The sequence below is a fragment of the Lampetra fluviatilis genome, chromosome 80, assembly GCF_964198595.1.
Source record: "Lampetra fluviatilis chromosome 80, kcLamFluv1.1, whole genome shotgun sequence".
In the NCBI taxonomy this organism is placed as follows: Eukaryota; Metazoa; Chordata; class Hyperoartia; order Petromyzontiformes; family Petromyzontidae; genus Lampetra; species Lampetra fluviatilis.
The window spans coordinates 288,348-311,510 of NC_136354.1; the positions used below are offsets into that span (position 1 = coordinate 288,348).

General features: G+C 48.2%; 2 long non-coding RNA genes and 1 pseudogene across 2 annotated transcripts; 2 read left to right on the plus strand and 1 right to left on the minus strand.

The window, feature by feature from the left end:
• LOC144953663 (uncharacterized) overlaps positions 1-23,163 on the plus strand; it is a 267,013-nt pseudogene that overhangs the window by 180,618 nt on the left and 63,232 nt on the right.
• LOC144953648 (uncharacterized) lies at positions 11,104-12,915 on the minus strand. Its single transcript, XR_013640870.1, has 3 exons — positions 12,844-12,915; positions 11,724-11,826; positions 11,104-11,161 (listed from the first exon to the last, which is right to left on the minus strand). It is a non-coding gene; the product is annotated as an uncharacterized LOC144953648 (long non-coding RNA).
• Positions 14,263-22,780, plus strand: LOC144953652 (uncharacterized). The gene is made up of 4 exons (XR_013640874.1): positions 14,263-14,399; positions 16,818-16,933; positions 21,405-21,569; positions 22,576-22,780. It is a non-coding gene; the product is annotated as an uncharacterized LOC144953652 (long non-coding RNA).

Genomic DNA, 23,163 nt, shown 5'->3' on the forward strand with positions numbered 1-23,163 from the left:
CGTCTCCTCTTCCTCCAGCACCACCAGCTCCTCCACCATGGTCTCTTCTTCCTCCACAACCTTCAACTTCTCTTTAGAGGCCTGGGCGAGCAAGGAGGATGGGCGCTGTGCCGGCTCCACTCTGTGAAGAGATGCGCACGACACCGTTACAACTTCCTGCTCCAGCAGAAATCAGTCCCCCCCCCTCCCCCCCATCGTCTATGGGTGGACTAACTGTGTGCGGCAGAAGATTAACCCAGATAATTAACAGTGCCGCAATAATGCAGCATACCTTTGCCCACGGTGAGTCTGGTTACGAAATGGGCATTAGTCTGGCGGTGTCTCAGTGGATGAAGGGCAACTTGGGAAAGATGTTGCCACTTCATTATCTGTCCTCACCCAGAAACCAATTATGGAAAAATAAATCCGTATATAACCGAATCTACACGTTCTGTTTGGCTGGAACTCACAGCCAGAGAGGACCTGGGTTTGAGTCCCATACGTGGGCCACTTTCTCTGTGTGGGATGTGGAGTGTGTTCTACCAACCACCCTACCATGCCCGCCCCCCCCCGCCCCCCCCTGCATGGGTTTCCAGAATCAGAATCTTTATTTAAACTGGATGAAGAGGAGTCTGATGAGCTATGAAGCTCTTCTTTCACAGATGTCCAGTCAAGTCACAGGGTCAGCAGGTTACAACAACAAACAAAACAAAAGGAGTACAAAGTATACAAAAACAAATAAAGCGTATAAATACAAATGGCATAAGTAAATAAAATCCTGTCAGTTTTTCAACACTAAATGCAAGCTTGGGCAACGCAGCGAAACAGCAACAAAAACAGCCTCACACCACACCAAGACAACACGATCCTTCAATAAAATTGCACATTAAAATGTAACTTCCATTCCTCGGGGTTTGGCAACTGAACCCTCACAAACACGCCGTGCAACCAGTGTTGGATGGACATCTCCACCAGTGTTGAAAGAGCAGTACATTTGTTCTGTACTGCAAAAAACTTGGCAGGACCCTCCTGAAACAAAGTCTTGAGACTGAGTGAGGCTCATGCTGGCTAAATAAGCGTAGAAGTAGTAGCAATGAAGATAAATCGATATTAAACACACACACACACACACAGGAGCAGAGTCGTCCCCTGGGTACGGTGTACGGGGGGTGACCACCCCGGGCCCCGCGCTTTGGGGGGCCCTGCACTTCGATGTCACGGTGTCAGACGTAATACTTCCGTTTAACACGTAGGCTATCGCTCCGGATTGGCTCACAAGTGATGACATCACATTTATCGCTCTATTTAAGACTGAAAGAGGAGGATTTCTCCACGATTCGAAAGCCCACACCGTGTAACTTGCCCCAGGCCCCGCACCCCCCTATAGACTGCCTTGACCACTGGACAAGCAGATGGTGGCTTACCGTCGCTCAGCAGCTCCAGAGCGCTTCACACTGCCAGGAGCAGCAACGGTGGTGGTGGCTTTGCTGGCCGTGGTGGTGCTGGTGGCCGCGGTCCGGAGCCAGTTATGAGCCAGCGCCTGCGCTGGCGTCATACGACAATTCGGATCCCATCTGTTGAGAGATGCACGGGGGACACACGCGGCCACGTGGTGAGAGAGGCATGGTGAGAGCTTTGATGTTCCTTCCCTTCTCCCACGGGGTCCAGGAACGCACAGCAGCAGCGGAAGCCACAGTAGCAATGGCAGTCCTCTGATGACCAGCAGTGGCTTGGACAGACCTCCCACTCCTCCACAGAGGGCTAACTCCACAGAGGGCCAGTGGTACCGCTTATTGGCAGGTCCACTCAGCTCCACATCTTCCTGGTGATCGGTGGAGAGCGGTCGCCGATCAATTGGAGGGGGGAATCCTCGTGGGGAGGGCGTGGGAGTGGTGGGTGGTTCTTACCGCAAACAGGAGCTGATGAATTCGACAAACTCCGGGTCATCGCTTTTGAGCACCCTGTGAAGTGGGAAGCTCCCCGGAACCCTTTTCTTGCCTGGGCAGAACATCTTCCCCCGATGGTCTGCAGGAGCCATACACAGCGGAAGAGATGAAGTCACCAACCACCACATCGCCCATCTACCCACTTACTGACCGATTCATCAACCCACTCATCCACCTACCCACCCATACACTCTTCCACCTACCCAATCGCTCACTCACCTATCAACCTACCCACTCACCCACCCACTCATCTACCCACCCACTCACCCATTCGCCCAATTACCCACCAACCTACTCGCCAACTCACCCACAAACCCATCCACTTGCCCACACACCAATTTACCCACCCACACACCCAAGTAATGTAAAATACAAAGACGCCCCCTCCAAAACAAAATAACAACAGCCTGAGGCCACTCCCTAAAACTGAATCCGGCCTGTCATTCACCCCACGCTTCAACTCACCAAAGAACTGCGTTCTGTCGGGTGCTCCATTCACCATGTACCTTGGAGGCATCCCCAGAATCTGCACATGGTTGACATGAAGACAAAGGTCACCCGTACAGCTTTGGCACACTGTAGGGACAAGTGCTGTTAGATCGAGTAGCAAAATTAGCAGCGTTTGTTGAGGGCCAGCACTGTGGCACACAGAGACAGGAGTGGCGGCTGATTTCAGCCGCATCATCTCTACATAACAAAAAGGCTCAGTCCCTTTTACACGCACCTTTACTTCATCAGCACCTAGTTTACACAACAAAGGCTCATTCCTAACAGCGTGCTTCAGCCGCACCGAACCTCACACAAATAATATTCAGGGCCTACCTTGGCTCCTCCCACCCTCAACCAGTATATATACAAGGACTGTTTCTTGGAATTTCTCTCACTTGATATAGCTGTCGTGGCTGTGACGGTTCCACCTGAAGACGGAGGCTTGTGTTGCCTCCGAAACGTCGTGATTTTTATTTTATTTTTATTTTACTTTTATTATTTTTTTATTTTTTACCTACGTGACTTTACCGTAAAAACCTAAGAATATGAATCCTTGCAGTCACGAAAGATTCAAATCTAGAATTGACCCAGGTACTTTACACACTCCACCAGGTACTCAGTTGAGGCTGACTCGAACTAGAGGAGGCCCAGGACCAGTTCAGACAATCGTCACTGGTGTTGCCCATGAGCTGGAATCAAACTCAGTTTCTAGCACAGCAGGCTGACCGCTACACTACCGCTCCTCCACACATACAAGACACACACGTTTACACGCAACATACGACGGCCGTTATTCACAGATCACCAAGTGGCCACCCCCCCTCCTGCCACCCCCATAGCCCACGACTCCAAGGAAAGAGAGGGGGATCACAAGCGGACAGACGCCGTGTGGGAAATACCTCTATGCAGCGCGGGAGGTGATCTTCGTGGCTGTTGGACCGGAATAATTCCCTGCCCGTCGCCAACTCCGCCACCGTGCAGCCCAGCGCCCACATATCCACTCCACATGTCAAGCTATAGCCCAGCAACAGCTCCGGAGCCAAGTATTCTAGGGTGCCACCAACATTCATAGCTGTACAAAAATCACAAGGACAACAAACATGTGTGCGTGTGTACACACTGTGTCTTAAACAGCATCATCATCAAACACATAAACAGTCACATGTGCAGACACTCAGATACTCACACACAGACACACTCAGACAGACACTGACATATAGACACTCACACGGACGCAGAGAGACCCATGCATAAAGACAGCCATACAGACACCCACACGCAGACACTCACACACCCAGGTGAGGTCACTCACGTTGACTTTCCACGAAAAAGCTCGTGCCAAAGTCCGTGATCCTCACGGTGCCAGTCACGGTGTCTTTGACGAGAACATTTTCCTGGAGGAGGGGTAGAATGAATTCAAACTCAGAGGTTATGCCGATATCATTCAGCCAGCAGTGGATCAATCACATACCACGACACACGCTAAACAGGGGAACTAGATGAGGCATAGCCCTGTCGACAAGCGTCAGTCAAGTGCAATATTCACTGTTTTCTGACAGCTGTCACTGGGCGTTGCCCCTTTCAAATATGTCAAAATTGTAGATGTGAGTAGAGGCGTGTCACGTTCAACGCACTCTCAGGCACCATCAAAGTGAAGGGGGGTGGCTCTATTGACAACCGAGTGCCGTTGCTCCAACAGGAGAGCTGCATGGAGCTCACAGCTGGATGAGTGCCCGTTAACGAGTTAGAGACAAAAAGCCACGCACAAGAGAGTGCACGGATTCCGTGACGCTTTCCACTGCACCTTTGTCTTTGGGCGTTTTTAATTTGCAGATTGGAATTCGATAACGAGCAGTTGTCAGGCCAAAATGCACATTTCGCACGTTTTGAGAAAATGTATTTTTGACTCTGTTTCATGTCTCCCAGGGTTTGGGGCAACGCTGATCAACGTTGCCGGTTTTCTCTCTGGTGAGTCCCCAAGAGCGACACGACTCTACACGATAGTTTAATTCATACCAGATCACATTCACCAGAGGAGCATGGCCCTGCCTCCTTCCAGTGAGATGGGCAGAGCTTACATATCGACCCTGTGACCAACATGGCCGGTTTTCTCTGTGGAACGAGTCCCCAATAAAGATACACCTCTGCAATCTTAATTTGTAGCTTTCGTGACTGCAGGAATTACTCTTTGGTTCTTTCGGTAAAGTCACGTATAAAGCTTGCGTACTTTGTCAACCGTCGTCCTACTCATTGACATGCAAATTTTTTCTCTAACCCCTCCCTCTCTCCGCCCCCACCCCCCTCTCTCTATTTAAGGCCTCGTCACAGAGACGTTCTCTCTCTGTGTGCCGATGTGTGTTCTCTCTCTATGTATCTTTGCGATATCTGTCTGCTTATATGTCTGTCTATAGTTTTCTGGTTAGATTTTTGTTGCTATTTCTTTTATACCTGATGATGATTGCTTGTGTTGCAATCGAAACGTCGTCGTATGCTATTATTTAATTTATTATTTTATCTTTATACGTGACTTTACCTAAAGAACCAAAGAGTGATACACCTCTGCACCAAAGTGAAAGCTGAACGCTGTGTCCACTCACTGGCTTGATGTCCGCGTGGACGATTTTCCTGGAATGTATGTGGCGCAAGAACTTGAGGATGCCCCTGGTGTAGGTTTTCACCATCGCCATGTCCAACCGTCGGAGCCCCGCATTTCTAATCACTTCATGAAGGCTCTCCCTGTGAGAGAGGCAGAAGCAGCAACAAAAACACGGCATCAGTACCATCCCCTACAATGCTGCACTGATTCTGATAACGATAATCATGATAATTGGTTTTTTACCCTTCTATCTGGCAACAAAACTGACAACTTTTTACAAGGAGTCATGGTTGCATAGACCGCAATACCTGCAGTCATAATACAAACAAAAGTTATGTCTTTGGCTGCAGTCATAATACAAACAAAAGTTATGTATTTTGTTTGTATTATGACTGCAGGTATTGCGGTCTATGCAAACATGACTCCTTGTAAAAAGGTGTCAGTTTTATTGCCAGATAGAAGGGTAAAAAACCAATTATCATATTTTTACTGGCAAATGAGGTTCCCATGGTGTAAACGATAATCATGTTCATATTGTACGTTCACGTGCACATTTATGACCAATATTAAGAGTTATAGTTCCGTGTGGGTTGTGGTCGTCAATTTACCCATAAACCAAATCAGTTGGCATATCTGCCCACTTGACAACTTGATTTCATTGGCTTTGTTGCCGGGTGGTGGAGGGTTATCCATTGGGAGAAGATAAAAACTCCACACAGAACAGAAGCTCGGGATTTTCGCCGAGAGGCACGAGCATCACCACTGCCATGCAGCCACCCTGCTGATTGAGTGGAGGCGTGGGTTGGTTAAAGTGGCAGGGCTAATGGAGAAAAGACTAGTGGCCTCCAATGCACCCGTGGCACATGGCAGCTCCACAGGATTACAATGCATGGGTGGTGGCGTGGGCATCTCAACATTAACAGCTTACTCTTTGGTTCTTTCGGCAAAGTCACGTATAAAGATAAAATTATAAATTAAATAATAGCATACGACGTTTCGATTGCAACACAAGCAATCATCATCAGGTATAAATGAAATAGCAACAAAAATCTAACCAGAAAACTATAGACAGACATATAAGCAGACAGATATCACCAAGATACATATGTCTGTCTATAGTTTTCTGGTTAGATTTTTGTTGCTATTTCATTTATACCTGATGATGATTGCTTGTGTTGCAATCGAAACGTCGTATGCTATTATTTAATTTATTATTTTATCTTTATACGTGACTTTACCGAAAGAACCAAATAGTAATTCCTGCAGTCACGAAAGCTCCACAATTATGAAATTAACAGCTTGCCGCGGTGGCGAGATGACATCTCCCCTGCCTGGTATGGAGGAGGTCCTAGGTTTGATCCCGACCGTGATGCCTGTAGATTTGGAGATTGCATGTTCTCCCCGTGGGCATGTGAATTTTTCTGTGGGTTCACTGGTTTTCCCCTCCACATTTATAATCAAAATGCTACTTTTAGATTTAAAGCTTTCGTGACTGCAGGGATTCATCTTCTTGGTTCTTTCGGTAAAGTCACGTAGAAGGGACATAATAAAATAATAAAAATAAAACATAATAAAATAATTCTCACGACGTTTCGGCCACGACGCAAGTAGCCGTCCTCGGGTGAAGAACAGGTCTGTCGGGAAGACAGGAAAACAGGTCTGTCGGGAAGACAGACTCTGTCTCCCCGACAGACCTGTTCTTCACCTGAGGATGGCTACTTGCGTTGTGGCCGAAACGTCGTGAGAATTATTTGATGATGTTTTATTTTTATTATTTTATTATTTCCATTCTACGTGACTTTACCGAAAGAACCAAGAAGAAAAATGCTACTTTGTTAAGCTTTTATTTGTGGTCTGGTCGCTTCGAAAAAATAACGAAAGAATGTTAAGTTAGTTGACCACGCTATTGGCGGAGGGGGGGGGGCATGAGCTACATACTTCAACAGCTCCATGACGATACAGTAGTGTCCTCTGAAATGAAATCTGTTCAGGACTTCGATGACGTTGAAATCTTCATCACTGCCCTCGCCCTGAAGTTCCAGAGCTATCTGGAGCTCCATCTTCTGGTATGTTTCCTGCTTGGAGCTGCACAGAGGAAGTCCACAAATGAAGAGCCTACATTTGCTTAAGGGATATCCAGAGCCAAATTATACTCACAATAAAATAATTAAATATGAATTCACCAGGTCTAACAGCACCAGGAGTTCCAGTAGCACACTCGACTAACATTGGTGAGGAGCTCCCACAGAGGGAGCAGGAGCCGGCGTAGGGCACCCAATAGGATTTGAAAGTGAAGAACCATTCAAATCGGATTGGTCATTTGAGAAATCTAAATGCAAACGCATGTTAACACAACGCATTAATTCTAGATTTGAAGCTTTCGTGACTGCAAGGATTCATATTCTTAGGTTTTTTCGGTAAAGTCACGTAGGTAAAAAATTAAAATTAATAAAAGTAAAATAAAAATAAAATAAATATCACGACGTTTCGGAGGCAACACAAGCCTCCGTCTTCAGGTGGAACCGTCACAGCCACGACAGCTGTATCAAGTAAATGAGAGATTACAAGAGCTACCACTCCGTATATATAATGGTTGAAGAGGGGAAGGGCCAAGTACGACACACTTTTTATTAATATGGTAAGGTGAGGCTTAATACTAAGAATAGACTGCAGAACAAATGACTGAGCCTTTGTTATGGAGAGGTGCGGTTTGTGACTAACGCCTAGCCTACATAACAAAATGATGCAAATGAGACCGAGCCTCTGCCATGTAGATGGTAATAGGCTACATAACAAAAGACTGAGCCTTTATTATGGAGAGGTTCGGTTTGTGACTAAGCCTGGCCTACATGACAAAAGTGTGAAAAAAGAAAGCTAAACCTGCTAAAACAGAACTGGCTGTCTATCAGGATTTGGAAGTGAAGAGCCATTCAAATCGGATTGGTCATTTGAGAAATCTAAATGCAAACGCATGTTAACACAACGCATTCTCACTGCAATGTGGTTCTTCCATTCGGGCACACTTTTCGCATAACGCGGAATGTGCCCGTAATAACACGAACGCGCCCATTGCAACACGGAACGCTTCTCGTTATAACGTAGAACACGCCTGTTAAAGCACGGAACCCGCCCGTTATAACACGATCTGTGAGTAGTCGACAACAGACTACTTTCTTGAGCTGCAATGATACATTATTCGCAATGATAAAGTTATTGATCTCGTCATCTCAAGGTGTATGAGTGCATTGTATCTCGCCAAACATTATTATTACATTATTTATGGGAAAATTATTTTCGCTCAATACTTTTTTACTGAACGCGGAACTTTTCAGGAATGTATCTACAGCATTAAATGAGAAATTACCGTAATGTGCAGGTAATCTTTCAGCAATGGGATGTTTGCCCCCATATTAGTTTACACTGTGTGTGTGTATTTTAAGCTTTAGGGAGGAAAAATCTGAGAACCCAGAAGGAACTGATGCAGAACAGGAATAGAACATGCAAACTCCATACAGGAGGGCACCCGAATCAGGAGTCGAACCCAGGCCCCCCTTCTCGCTTTGATGCACGAGTGTCATCACTGCATCGCACGGCTGCCCGTGGCAACGGACTTAACAACATCGGCCTCGTGACGGCGCGGCTCTGAATTCTTACCTCGATGGTGACACCAGGATCTTGATGGCCACCAGGATGTTCCTTTTGTGATCAAGGCACTGGATCACCTGGCCTTGACCTCCTTCTCCAATCTTCTTCAGCACCTCATAGCGATAGCGGAGGTGCTCATGCCGGAACTGCACAAAAGGTACAATCGTTTAAAGTGAATATAATTAAAATCACAAAGTTTAAGAAGTGAGAATTTATATTCTTTGGGATATGCAAATTCCTTTGTCAAGGCGATCTTCCCCCTCCAACCCAGCTTAAATATACGCTGCCAAGCGTGGTGGTGTTCATTCAGACGCTGTCTCCCCGACAGACCTGTTCTTCACCTGAGGACGGCTGCTTGCGTTGTGGCCGAAACGTCGTGAGAATTATTTTATTATGTTTTATTTTTATTATTTTATTATTTCCTTTCTACACGTACATAGATTGAAAGAAAATAACAAAAAACAAAAAACAATCAAAGGGTTTCCGGGTGAAAATTATCATGTTAATGACAGATTAGTATTCTTTGCTTCTTTCGGTAAAGTCACGTATAAAGATAAAATAATAAATTAAATAATAGCATACTACGACGTTCCGATTGCAACACAAGCAATCATCATCAGGTATAAAAGAAATAGCAACAAAAATCTAACCAGAAAACTATAGACAGACATATAAGCAGACAAACATCACACAGACACACAGAGAGAGAGAACACGTATCGGCACAAAGAGAGAGGGATCGTCTCTGTGACGAGGCCTTAAATATAGAGAGGGGGCGGGGGCGGAGAGAGGGAGGGGGCAGAGAAAAAATTTGCATGTCAATGAGTGGACGACGACGTGGTACGGTATTGCATAGCCGCAACCGAGGGGTCGGCACGCAAAGTGGCTGTGTTAGTGTGAAAGCGCAAGTTTGAAATGGGCATAAAGCACGACTATCATCAGAAGGTGGTAGGATGGGAAGATCATAGCCAGTTATGACTTAAACTGGTTGATAACGTCCTTCCAATGATTACTCAGTTTGTACCCATCTTCTCGGTTTAAATTGTGTCTGTGTCGATAAAAATGGATGGCTTCATGAATGAATCTTTGTTGATAGACAAGTGGGTTTGCAAAGTACCTTCGTCTTAGAGAAATACATTTCGTGTGAGCCCACCGCATTAAAACAATGATCAGCCACGGCTGAGGTATTGGTCCTACCGTGTTTCAGATCCTACCTAGTTTCGGATCTGCCTTATGTTCACGAACATAAGGCAGATCTGAAACTGTCGGGTTGGCTGCCTACCACTTGCATTAATATTGGCTACTGACATTTGGGCTATGCCCATTTCAAACCCTAATAAACAGTTTGCCTTTGGAAGCTAACCCCCCTTTTCCTGAAGACGACCGATTTTGTTGCGATTGAAACGTTGTATTTCGATTTAAAGCTTTCGTGACTGCAGGTATTCATCTTTTTGGTTCTTTCGGTAAAGTTACGTAGAATGGAAACAATAAAAATAATAAAATAAAACATAAAAAAATTATTCTCACGTTTCGGCTACAACGCAAGACGGCTGATTGCGTTGTAGCCGAAACGTCTTGAGAATTCTTTTATTATGTTTTATTTTATTATTTTTATTGTTTACATTCTACGTGACTTTACCGAAAGAACCAAGAAGATGAAACGTTGTAGTTTTAGTTTTTGTTATTTTCTTTGAACCTATCTACTTGACTTTACCGAAAGACCCAAAAAATATTAATTCTTGCAGTCACGAAAGCTTTAAGTCAAGATTTAAGTGAGAATGTAATTTTCTAATATATTTTCTGTAATGATTACGTTTTTTAAATCCTTTATATTAAGTTCACTTGCTTGCTTGCGCGCTTACAACCATGCAAATCTTTCGGTCGTATTTTAACCCACTTGCCGTGATCCAATCGAGCTGACATGTTGCACACAGACTCGTTGTGCGTGACAATTTATTTTCGTGAAATTTTTTTCCAAAATTTTCCACTTTTTAGGGAATTTTTTTTTTCATATTTAATTGAAAATACCAATGTGATAAAAATGAAACTCTTACTCAAGAAAAACAGAAATGAATAATAAAATAAAACCGATGCCATGCATATCAAGGATTTATAGTGAAAATCTTTGTTTTTAAATCCTTTATTTAAATCTGTCATTGTGGAATGTTCTGATGTCTGCTGGCTGAGTCACCCCCTCAATGGGATTTACTCGCGATAAAAAAAATCCTGATTCTGAAGTGCATTGGTGTGTGTGATAGCCTTGGTTGGTACTTCAGGTGCAATGACAAGAAGCCACAAACCCCGCTACCGATGGGCCTGTGACCGCCCCCACAGCCGGTGTTTTGTTGCGAGCCTCACCAGAATGTAATTTCGTTCTTGGTCGTCGTATCCATCATTGTTGCATCCCTCAGATTTGTTGTAGAGTGCAAAGTACCACACTTCCTGCATGGCTGCGAGTTCTAGCTTCTCACGGTGGGTCAAGTGAGGGCCAAAGAGAGCCATGATTTCTGCAGACATGAGAATAACAACAACATCTGTGTGATCCCAAAGTTGAGCAATTTGTAGGAAAATATTACAGGATTGGGATGTTTTGGCCAATACCAGTCATGTCTGTATGTATGTTGAACTTCTTTTGCACCGTACGTAGGCAATGGTGCCAAATGGATACGCGGGGGAAGGAAAATTATTCTAAACATGAAAAGTTCTAAAGAAAGTAGTTTTCAATCTAGATGATTTAAAAGTGTATAGCTCCAGTGGCTTCCTAATATCGGAAGTGCATCTGAAAGCATGTGATGTGCTGAGGCCAGAGCACAGATAATCATCCCCATGCAACATGGCCACCATGATGCAGTCCCCCATGCAACATGGCTACCATTAAGTCCCGCATGCAACACTGCCAACATGAAGTCCCTCACGCAACGTGGCCACCTGGATATCACCCATGCATCATGGCCGCTATGAAATCTCCAATGCATCACGGCCACTGTGACATGCACCATGTAACATGGCCATTGTGATGTTCCACCATTCACCATGGCCCTCTGTGACGTCCCTCATTACTGTCCTTACCTTGCGGTGATTTGCTGCAGATGGAGGCGGTGCCCTCTGAGGACAGCGCACTCCACGTGGTGCAAGATTCGCCCTTACTCCTCGCCTCTCCAGCTCGGCTCATCTACACACACACAAAGACAAAGGTCCACCATGTAAACTTTAGCAAGATGTTGGGGAAAGGGCAGGAGGCGAGCACTGAGCCAGGATCTCTGAGATCCTGGGCTCCACAATCAGGAGGGTCCTGCCAAGATGTTGTGTCAGTTCTCAGCGTTGGGATATTTGGCCAATATCTGATGTCACACTTGGATTTACAATGAGACACGTGTGGATTTAGAGGACACACACAGGTTAATGGCATCCTTCAAACTGTTAAGAGAAGAGGGGCTGGGCCAGGACATGCCACGGCCAGGAGGAACAACGATGGCCGATGGTCAAGAAGAATAACGGAGCTGCAGCCAAGTATCGGAGCACGTTTGACGTTTGAGAGGACAGCTTCCAGAAAGATGGTGCGACAAAATCGGTGCTTGGTGGATTATGCCATCGCAGGATCGTGAGGGGTAGCAGGAACTCAGGGAAGGAGGCCTTCATCCAGTAGTGGATAGATAAAAGTACTGTAGATTCTATGGGAACCTCATTTACCAGTAAAAATATGATAATTGGTTCTTTACCCTTCTATCTGGCAACAAAACTGACACCTTTTTACAAGGAGTCATGTTTGCATAGACCGCAATACCTGCAGTCATAATACAAACAAAAGAACATAACTCTGATAATGTGCACTGTCCTTGAAGTTGATTGGTCCACAATAAACTTCACATTATCAGAGTTATGTCTTTTGTTTGTATTATGACTGCAGGTATTGCGGTCTATGCAAACATGACTCCTTGTAAAAAGGCGTCAGTTTTGTTGCCAGATAGAAGGGTAAAAAACCAATTATCAGTACTGTAGATTATTCACATGTAGACAGGCAGGTACACAGACAGGATCTCAGGGGAGATACTCTGATAGATGCACACACACTCAGGCAGGCAAGTAGTTGCACACTCAGGTATATGGATAGGCAACAGGTAGCCACACGCAGAGTGGAGAGCACACGTCCATCAATACTTCACCACACGAGTCGAAGAGCCACACGTACCTCCATGGCAGCAACTTGCAGAGCAGGGTGCACAGAACTCACAGCGTCTCTCGTACAGTCCGGGTCTCTGCGTGCGGGGCAGGAGACGAAGGCGATGATCACAAAGAGTCGAGGGGGCGTGAGTGCTCCCAGATCTCTACATGAGTCAAGTCACAACGCGGGCTTACATCCTCACCATGAGCCCACATCATCAACACAGACTCACATCATCACCACTCACTCACAACACGAAATACAAAAACAACAACAACCGACATTCGCCACTAAGTAGGGGTGATGACACCACGGCGCATGTGCCGGGCCAGGTGCACTTTTAGTCCACGTGAAGTGTCGAAGGCTGACAAGACGTCACGGGATAGACCCAGGTTCCAAAGGTTGGCTGAGATGACTGGTAGATACACCAGCTGTATCCCCAACTGTGCCAACTTGTTGAATTTTATCCGCTACTCGTTGTGAGCGTCACTCCTCTGTCCTCAGTTGTTGTTGGAAGGCGACTGCCTCCTACTGCCCGGTAGGATCCTTCACGAGCTTCCTCGTGAAGGATGCTATCCACACCGCTGATACCAGTCTTCTGCAAGTCCACTCAGCTCCACATCCTCCCATACAGCATCAGTCCATATTTTTGACAGCCCATGTCGTGCCCGTTTAGCCCCCTTTATGCAACCAAAAGAAACTGCAACACCACAATCAACAACATCACCAAGACCACCACCAACACCAACAATACCACCACCATCAACACCACCAACACCACCACCACTAACAACAAAGATAAAGATCCCCCTTATAGCTGAAATAGACTGTTGGGGCAAGTGCTGTTTGCCAGCAGCACCTATGAAGGGCAGAACGGCACACGAGGGGGTGGGTGGCCAGCACCACGCCCGGCCGTCTTTGTGTTTACACACACACAGACTCACACACACACAGACTCACACACACACAGACTCACACACACACAGACTCACACAGACTCACACACACACAGACTCACACAGACTCACACACACACAGACTCACACCATTTCTCACCTTCGCCAGATGCTCCCCCCGACTCTCTAACGGACAAACTGCCTGAGGGAGACACGAGGGGGCGGTACCAAGTGACCACGCCCATCGTGACGTCGCAGACCGGAGCTCCTCCCCCCCACCGGAGCTCCTCCCCCCCACCGGAGCTCCTCCCCCCCACCGGAGCTCCTCCCCCCCACCGGAGCTCCTCCCCCCCACCGGAGCTCCTCCCCCCCACCGGAGCTCCTCCCCCCCACCGGAGCTCCTCCCCCCCACCGGAGCTCCTCCCCCCCACCGGAGCTCCTCCCCCCCACCGGAGCTCCTACCCCCCATGCCCAACCCCTCGCCCCCGCCCCTTCACCCCCCTCGCCCCGCCCCTCCCCCCGCTGCTACTTCCGCTGAGGCCGGGGCGAGTGGAGGCGGCGCTGTGCATTGTGGGTGGCGAGCGGACGATTTGGATTCCCGCTCGCGGCCACCGTCGGTGGCTCGCGAGCTTCTGAAGCGGCGGCTCGCTGGCTGGGCCTCCTCTACGTCGACTCAGCCCGAACAAGGCGAGCACCTTGCACGCTGTGGACGCAGCAGCAGCAGCAGTGGCGGTGGTGGTGGGGGGGGGGGGGGCAGAGGAGGCGCCTGTTGAGTTCACGGCCCCTGCTGCTGCTGCTGATGATGAGAGGCACTGCCAGATTGTGGCTGATGGGATGAGTTACATTTAGTTGTTTGTATCTCTGGAGGGGCGGATTTGTTGTCGTGGCAGTAATGGCCTCGACTAGAGGCCGCGATGTGGAGTGTTTGGTCTACTCTCCCACGCTGGGCGTGCCCACACTTTACCCCGATACACACGCGGGGCGTGAGCTCACTGGGCTTGCAATGCAGAGGTGCAGGTTCGAGTCCATTTCACACTCAGTCACTCGGCCACTCAGCCACTCACCCACTCCGCCACTCACTCACCCACTCAGCCACTCTGTCATTCACTCACCCACTCAGCCACTCACCCACCCACACACTCACCCACTCAGTCACTCACCCACCCACTCAGCCACTCACTCACCCACTCACTCAGCCACTCACCCACTTAGCCACTCACTCAGCCACTCACTCACCCACTCAGCCACTCACTCACTCACCCACTCAGCCACTCACTCACCCACAGAGGGATAACGACCCTTCATGCAGTGGTTGTGTAGTATCTGCGTCAATGTTTTTGTTGTTTGGTTATGGTGGTGGTTATGGTGGTGGTTATGGTGGTGGTTATGGTGGTGGTTATGGTGGTGGTTATGGTGGTGGTTATGGTGGTGATGGTGGTGGTTGTGATGGTGGTGGTTGTGGTGGTTGTGGTTATGATAATGGCTTTAGTTTTGGTTTTATAGGTGGTTGTAGTGGTGGTGGAGGTTACATGTATGGTGTAGGTGGTTATGTTGGTTGTTATGGTAGTTGTGGCTCTGGTTGTGGTGGTTTAGGTTGTGGTTATAATTGTGGTTGTGTAGGTTGTGGTTATATGTGCGGTTGTGGTGTTTGTGGTTATATTTGTTATAATTGTGTAGGTTGTGGTTGTAGTGGTCATAGTTGTGGTGTAGGTGGTTATAATGGTTGTTATGGTAGTTGTATTATTTTGAACTTCAATCGCACCCTACCCAGCCGACCGTGCTAATTGGAGGTGTGGTTATCGTTGTGGTTATTTTATGGTTGTTTTGGTTTTAGTTGTGGTGGTGATTGTGGTTGGTGCAGGTGCTGGGATGAAGGATGTGTTCCGTGTCCTCTGCCCATGCGGCTCCAACAACAATTGCTCCAGCCAGCATTGCCGCCCCTGTGGTCACATGACCTTGCCTCCCAGCATACCTTGCAGTCGTCATTGATTCTGGGCCATCTTTACCTCCTGCATCTCTAGGAGCTCTCACTTCCTCCACGCACTCTCCTCCTACCTCTGCTCTCTCTCCCCGTGTCTCCATCCCCCCTCTTCTTTCTGGAAGGTTCAGGGGTCAGGAGTTGACTGGCTGCACTCTGACCTTTGACCTTGGCTGTCACCCGAGTGGGATTATCTAAAAGCAGTCAACCCATAGTATCAGGATCTGTCCCGTGACCTCCTCCTATACCTAGCCTGGAAAAGCAGTCAACCTGTGGCACCCGGATCTGTCCCGTGACCTCCTGCTGCACCTAGCCTGGCACAGCAGTAAACCCATGGCACCTGGGTCTGTCCCATGAACTCCTCCTGCACCTAGTATGGCACAGCAGTCAACCCATGGCACCTGGTTTGTTGTGATGACATTACCGCCACGTAGTGGTGAATGACGGCCATTGACGTTGTGAGTTTGTGTGCTTGTGTGTGAGTAATGGTGATTGAGTGTGTGACTATCATGTCGTGTCTATGTGAGTTGGATGGTAGGGGTGTGTTTATGAGGGTGAGTGTGTGTGGATGTGTGAGTATTATGGTGAGTATGTGAGTGATGGTATGTGACAGTGTGAGTTTGATGGTGATTGTATCATGGTGAGTGCAAGCAATACTGTGAGCTTGACTTATTTCCCCCCCCTCCCTTTACCCACTCTTCCTCCCTCTCCCTGTCTCCCCCCACTCTCCCCCACCCACTCTAACTCCCTCACCTTCCCTGCCTCTATCCCTCTCGGCGTGGCCGAGTGGTTACTTATAAAGAATTATGGAACTATCTATCCCTCTCCTTTCTCCCATAACTACCTCGCCTGTTATACAGGAGGTCGTGGGTTCGATCCCTACCCTCACACCTGCTATATATTTCGAGTTTGCGTGTCTCCCTCTCTCCCCGTGGTCGCGTTCAGAGTGTTTGGTTTCTATAAATGTCGACGTGATGATAGGCAACTTCGTTGACCTATCATTTGTGGCATTTTCCCTTCCGAAGAAGAGCTGTGTAGCTCGGTGGGCATTACCTGGAAAAATTGAAATAGTTTAGTTTCCTCTTTTCCTCCTCCCTTCCTCCCTCTCCACACCCCTCCCCCCCCAGCACAACAACAAGAAGCAGGAGGAGGATGGTTTGTCTCCCAAGCCGAGCGCTTCCGGGTCCACCTTCAGGATCCTCCCTCTGCCCCGGGTGGGGAGATCCCCTCGCACAGGGTTACGGTACCCCACCCACATACACACGGGGTTACGGTGCCCCCCGCTACACATACGCACAGGGGTACGGTACCCCCCACTCACATGCCAGGCTATGTGCACCACACAGAGACCCAAAGACTCGCACATAGATCCATAGACTCACACAGACCCATTGACTCACACAGAAACCAATTAACTCAAACAAAGACCCGTCCAAAACACGGACAACATACTTACAAAAAGACACATAGACTCACACAGACTCATCCACTCGTGCACCCACACACTCAACGACTCACAGGCTTACTCGCCCACCCAATCCCTCACCTACTCACTCAGCCACTCACTCAGAAACTCACTCAAGAACTCGCTCACCCATTTACCCACCCACTTGCTCACCCACTCGTGCATCCACTCACAGAATAACTCGTAAACTCACCCACTCACACCTCAGAAACTGACTCACAAAAGAATGAATCCACTCACTCGTGCACTCACTCGCCCACTTACCCATGCGCGCACAGATTGACCAACTTACTCGCTCACAGACTCCCTCTCTGATAGACTCGATCATAGACTCACTCGCTCACACTCAATCACTCACAGACTCACTCAGAAGCTCTCACCCACTAACTTATTCAGAAACTCACTCAACCACCGACCCACTTACTTAAAAACTACCTCACTTATCCGCACCCACTCACTGACCTACTTACTCATCCACTCGCTCAGCCACTCACTGACTAACTCACTCACTCATAGACTCAGTCGCTCACTCATCCAGTCACTCCGAAACTCATTCATCCACCCACCGACTCACTCGCAACCATTAACTCATCCACTCAATAATTTCATTCATCCCCTCATCCACTCACTCAACCACTCATTCAACAACCCACTCACTCACCCACTCACTTGGAGACTCACCCACCCACTGACTCACCTACTCGCCCAGTCTATTAGCCACTCATTCAGAAACTCACTCACCCGCTCACTCACCCACTCCTCCACTCACTTAAGAACCCACTCCCTCAACCACCAACTCAGAATATCACTCCTCCACTCACTCAACCATTTACTCACCCACTCGCTCACCCACTCATTCAACAACTTTCTCACTCGTGGACTCACTTGCTTATCCACTCACTCATCCATTCACTCATCCACTCGCTCATTCAATCTCTCACCCACTCGCTCACCCACTCGCTCACCCACTCGCCCACCCACTCGCTCACCCACTCACTCATCCACTCACTCACAGACTGACTCAGAAACTCACTCACCCAAGCATTCACCCACTGACTCACTCACCCATTCATTCACCCATTCACTCAACCATTCACTCTCAGACTCACTCGCTCACAGACACACGAAGAAGCTCATTCACCCACTAACCTATTCAGAAACTCAGTCAACCACCAAACCACCTACTCAAAAACTCCTTTACTCATCCGCACTCACTCACTAACCTATCTACTCATTTACTCAATCGGCCACGTTTACTCACTAACTCGCTCACTCATGCACTCAGAAAATCACTCATCCACTCACTTAGAAACTCCTACAACCACTGACCCACTCGCTCAAAAACTCACTCATCTACTCTCTCGCTCACTTTCTTATTTACTCACCCACTTCCTCACCAATTCACTCGTTTCCAAAATAATTCCTTAAGTCACTCACTCATTGAGCAACTCGGTCAATCATTATCTAATTCAATCACTCACCCATTCACTCGGAGACTCACTCGCTCACTCATCCTCCACTCACTCACCCACTAACCCACTCAGAAACTCACTCAGCTACTCACTCATTCACCCACTCATCCACTCATTGAATAAATCACCTACTCGCCCACTTTCTCACCCACTCAATCAGAAACTCATTCACCTACTCACCCACACACTCACTCACCCACTTACACTCGGGAGTGGGTGGTTTTAGAGTTCAATGTTAATCATTGGGACTCCCATAGGATTCAGTGTTGCTCATTGGGTCTCCCATAGGGTTGAGTGTTAATAAATGGGTCTCCCATAGAGTTCAGTGTGACTCACTTTGGGCTCCCATCGGGTTCAGTGTTAATCACTGGGTCTCCCATAGGGTTCGGTGTTAATCACTGAGGCTCCCATCGGGTTCAGTGTTAATCACTGGGGCACCCATAGGGTTCAATGTTAATAAATGGGGCTCCCATAGGGTTCAGTGTTAATCACTGGGGCACCCATAGGGTTCGGTGTAATCACTGGGGCTCCCATAGGGTTGAGTGTTAATCACTGGGGCTCCCATAGGGTTGAGTGTTAATCACTGGGGCTTCCATAGAGTTCTGTGTTAATCATTGGGGCTCCCTTAGGGTTAATGTTAATAACTGGGACTTCCATAGGGTTCGGTGTTAATCACTGGGGCTCCCATGGTGTTGAGTGTTAATCACTTCATCTTCTTGGTTCTTTCGGTAAAGTCACGTAGAAGGGAAGTAATAAAATAATAAAAATAAAACACAATAAAACAATTCTCACGACGTTTCGGCCACAACGCAAGCAGCCATCCTCAGGCGAAGAATGAAACACCCCAAGCTTGGAGCGTATATTTAAGCTGGGTTAGAGGGGGGGGAGGTGGGAAGAAGAGCGCCTAAACAAAATAATTTGCATATCAAGAGGAATTCAGCATATGGAAAATGCGTAGGAGGTGGGCGGGGGGGGTTCCAAATCAATACTATGCCCGTGCATTATGCAGGATTAGCAGCATCAAAGGGGGGGGGGGGAAGTGGGGGAGCATTAACAAAGGAAAGGAATGTTAATAGTATGTAGCTGTAGTTACTAAACAACCACGTAAAAAACTACAGTATAAACTGCATGACACACTAAAGTATAAACTACATAGCATCATCAGTAAACTTACTATACTCTACAATAAGCTGAGTTACTAACAGTAAGTAATACATGAAAAATTCTACGTTGTAAAAAATTATATAATATGCTTCCATCTAAACTTTATTCTCTTACATCACACGCGTCTATACCGTACTATATACTTCCATAGGCAAAACCAACATTAAATTACATACTGTATTGCTATAAACCACCCTATACCTTATACATTTTTAATATAACACTATGTATTATTCTACCCACCCTAATGTGTATCAAAATGGTTTATTACGTCCTTCCAGTGATTGCTAAGCCAGAATCCATCTTCTCGGTTAAAATTGTCTCTGTGTTTGTAAATGTGGATCGCCTCATGTACGAATCTCTCATGATAGCCAGATGGCTTGCTTACTTCCCTTCTACGTGACTTTACCGAAAGAACCAAGAAGATGAATCCCTGCAGTCACGAAAGCTTTAAATCGAAATGTTAATCACTTGGTCTCCCATAGGGTTGAGTGTTAATCACTTATAGATTTGAAGCTTTCGTGACTGCAAGGATTCATACTCTTAGTTCTTTCGGTAAAGTCACGTAGGTAAAAAATGAAATTAAAAATTTTACCTACGTGACTTTACCGAAAGTACTAAGAGTATGTTAACCACTTGGTCTCCCATAGGGTTCAGTGTTAATTACTAGGGCTCCCTTGGGGTTAATGTTACTCACTGGGGCTCCCATAGAGTTCGTTGTTAATTATAGATTTGAAGTTTTCGTGACTGCAAGGGTCCATACTCTTTGTTTTTTTCGGTAAAGTCACGTAGGTTACAAAATAAAATAAAAATAAATTAAATCACGACGTTTCGGAGGCAACAAGAGCTTCCATCTTCAGGTGGCACCGTCACAGCAGTAATTTTGCTGACGGTGCCACCTGAAGACGGAAGCTTGTGTTGCCTCCGAAACGTCGTGATTTCGTTGTTAATCACTGGGGCTCCCATAGGGTTGAGTGTTAATCACTGGGGCTCCCATAGGGTTGAGTGTTAATCACTGGGGCTCCCATAGGATTCAGTGTTACACACTGAGTCTCCCATAGGGTTCAGTGTTAATCATTGGGTCTCCCATAGGGTTCATTGTTAATCACAGACCCATAGATTCCTAAAACCCTGACCCTATAAACACCTAAGCCTCTATACCCCTAACCCTCTAAACCGCTATACTCCGAAAACTATAACCCTCTAATCCCCTTCACCCTAACACCCTAACCTTTTAATCCCCTTAACCCTTAAATCCCTCACCCTCTAAACCCCTCACCCTCTAAACCCCTATGCCTCTAAATCCAACTCACTAACCCTTTGAACCCCTAACTTTCTCCAATCCCATAATAAAGGGTTTTTTTTTGCGGTAAAATCGTGTAAATATAAATGTGTCTTAAAACCCGTCACCACACCGACACAGCCAATTAATAAAGTTTGTCACGTGAACAAAAAGTGCCAATTAGTTTCTACTTTAGCACATCGCTGTGTTGGAGACTAACCCAAATTAACCTTTATTATGAATAACCCCTCAACCCCATAACTCCCCCTGCGCCACCCCCCATGTCCCCCCTCACCCCCCTCACCCCCCTCTCCCCCCTCGCCTCCCTCAGCTGCTACTTCTGCTGAGGCCGGGGCGAGTGGAGGCGGCGCTGTGCATTGTGGGTGGCGAGAGGCTGATTTGGATTCCCTCTCACGGCCACCGTCGGTGGCTCGCGACCTTCTGAAGTGGCGGCTCGCTGGCTGGGCCTCCTCTACGTCGACTCAGCCAGAAGAAGGTGAGCACCCAGCGCGGTGTTGACACATCAGAAGTGGCGGTGGTGGGGGGGAGACAAAGGAGGCACCTGGCCCACAGGTGCCTGCTTTGTCTCACTCGTCTCTCTCCCCGTGTCTCCCTCCTCTCTCCCCGTGTCTCCATCCTCTCTCTCCCGTGTCTCCCTCCTCTCTCTCCCCGTGTCTCCCTCCTCTCTCTCCCCGTCTCCCTCCTCTCTCTCCCCGTGTCTCCCTCCTCTCTCTCCTCGTGTCTCCCTCCTCTCTCTCCCCGTGTCTCCCTCCTCTCTCTCCCCGTGTCTCCCTCCTCTCTCTCCCCGTGTCTCCCTCCTCTCTCTCCCCGTGTCTCCCTCCTCTCTCCCCCCGTGTCTCCCTCCTCTCTCTCCCCGTGTCTCCCTCCTCTCTCTCCCCGTGTCTCCCTCCTCTCTCTCCCCGTGTCTCCCTCTTCTCTCTCCCCGTGTCTCCCTCCTCTCTCTCCCCGTGTCTCCATCCTCTCTCTCCCCGTGTCTCCCTCCTCTCTCTCCCCGTGTCTCCCTCCTCTCTCTCCCCGTGTCTCCCTCTTCTCTCTCCCCGTGTCTCCCTCCTCTCTCTCCCCGTGTCTCCCTCTTCTCTCTCCCCGTGTCTCCCTCCTCTCTCTCCCCGTGTCTCCATCCTCTCTCTCCCCGTGTCTCCATCCTCTCTCTCCCCGTGTCTCCCTCCTCTCTCTCCCCGTGTCTCCCTCCTCTCTCTCCCCGTGTCTCCCTCCTCTCTCTCCCCGTGTCTCCCTCCTCTCTCTCCCCGTGTCTCCCTCTTCTCTCTCCCCGTGTCTCCCTCCTCTCTCTCCCCGTGTCTCCCTCCTCTCTCTCCCCGTGTCTCCCTCCTCTCTCTCCCCGTGTCTCCCTCCTCTCTCCCCCCGTGTCTCCCTCCTCTCTCTCCCCGTGTCTCCCTCCTCTCTCTCCCCGTGTCTCCCTCCTCTCTCTCCCCGTGTCTCCATCCTCTCTCTCTCCCCATGTCTCCATGTCCCCTTCTCTCTAGGTGGGGCAGGTTCAGGAGTTTACTGGCTGCACTCCGACCTTTGGCCTTGGCTGTCGCCCAAGTGGGATTGTCGCACAGCAGTCAAGCCATAGCATCAGTATCTGTTCCATGACCTCCTCCTGCACCTAGCCTGGCACAGCAGTCAACCCATGACACCTGGCTCTGTCCCGTGACCTCCTCCTGCACCTAGCCTGGCACAGCAGTCAACCCATGACACCTGGCTCTGTCCCGTGACCTCCTCCTGCACCTAGCCTGGCACAGCAGTCAACCCGTGGCACCTGGGTTGTTGTGATGATATCACCGTCATGTAGTGGCGAATTACGGCTGTTGTCGTTGTGAGTTTGTAGGCTTGTGTGTGAGTAATGGTGCGTGTGTGACTTTCATGACGTGTGTGAGAGTAGGATGGTAGGGGTGTGTGGGTATCATGGTGAGTGTGTGGGTGTGTGAGTATCATGGTGAGTGTGTGGGTGGGTGTGTTAGATGGCTGGCAATGTTGATGGGTGATGATGATGCATGCCTTGTGCTCGAGAATGGCACACTGAAACTAATATCACGTAGCTACTTCTGAGTACCCTTCAAGTGCTGTCT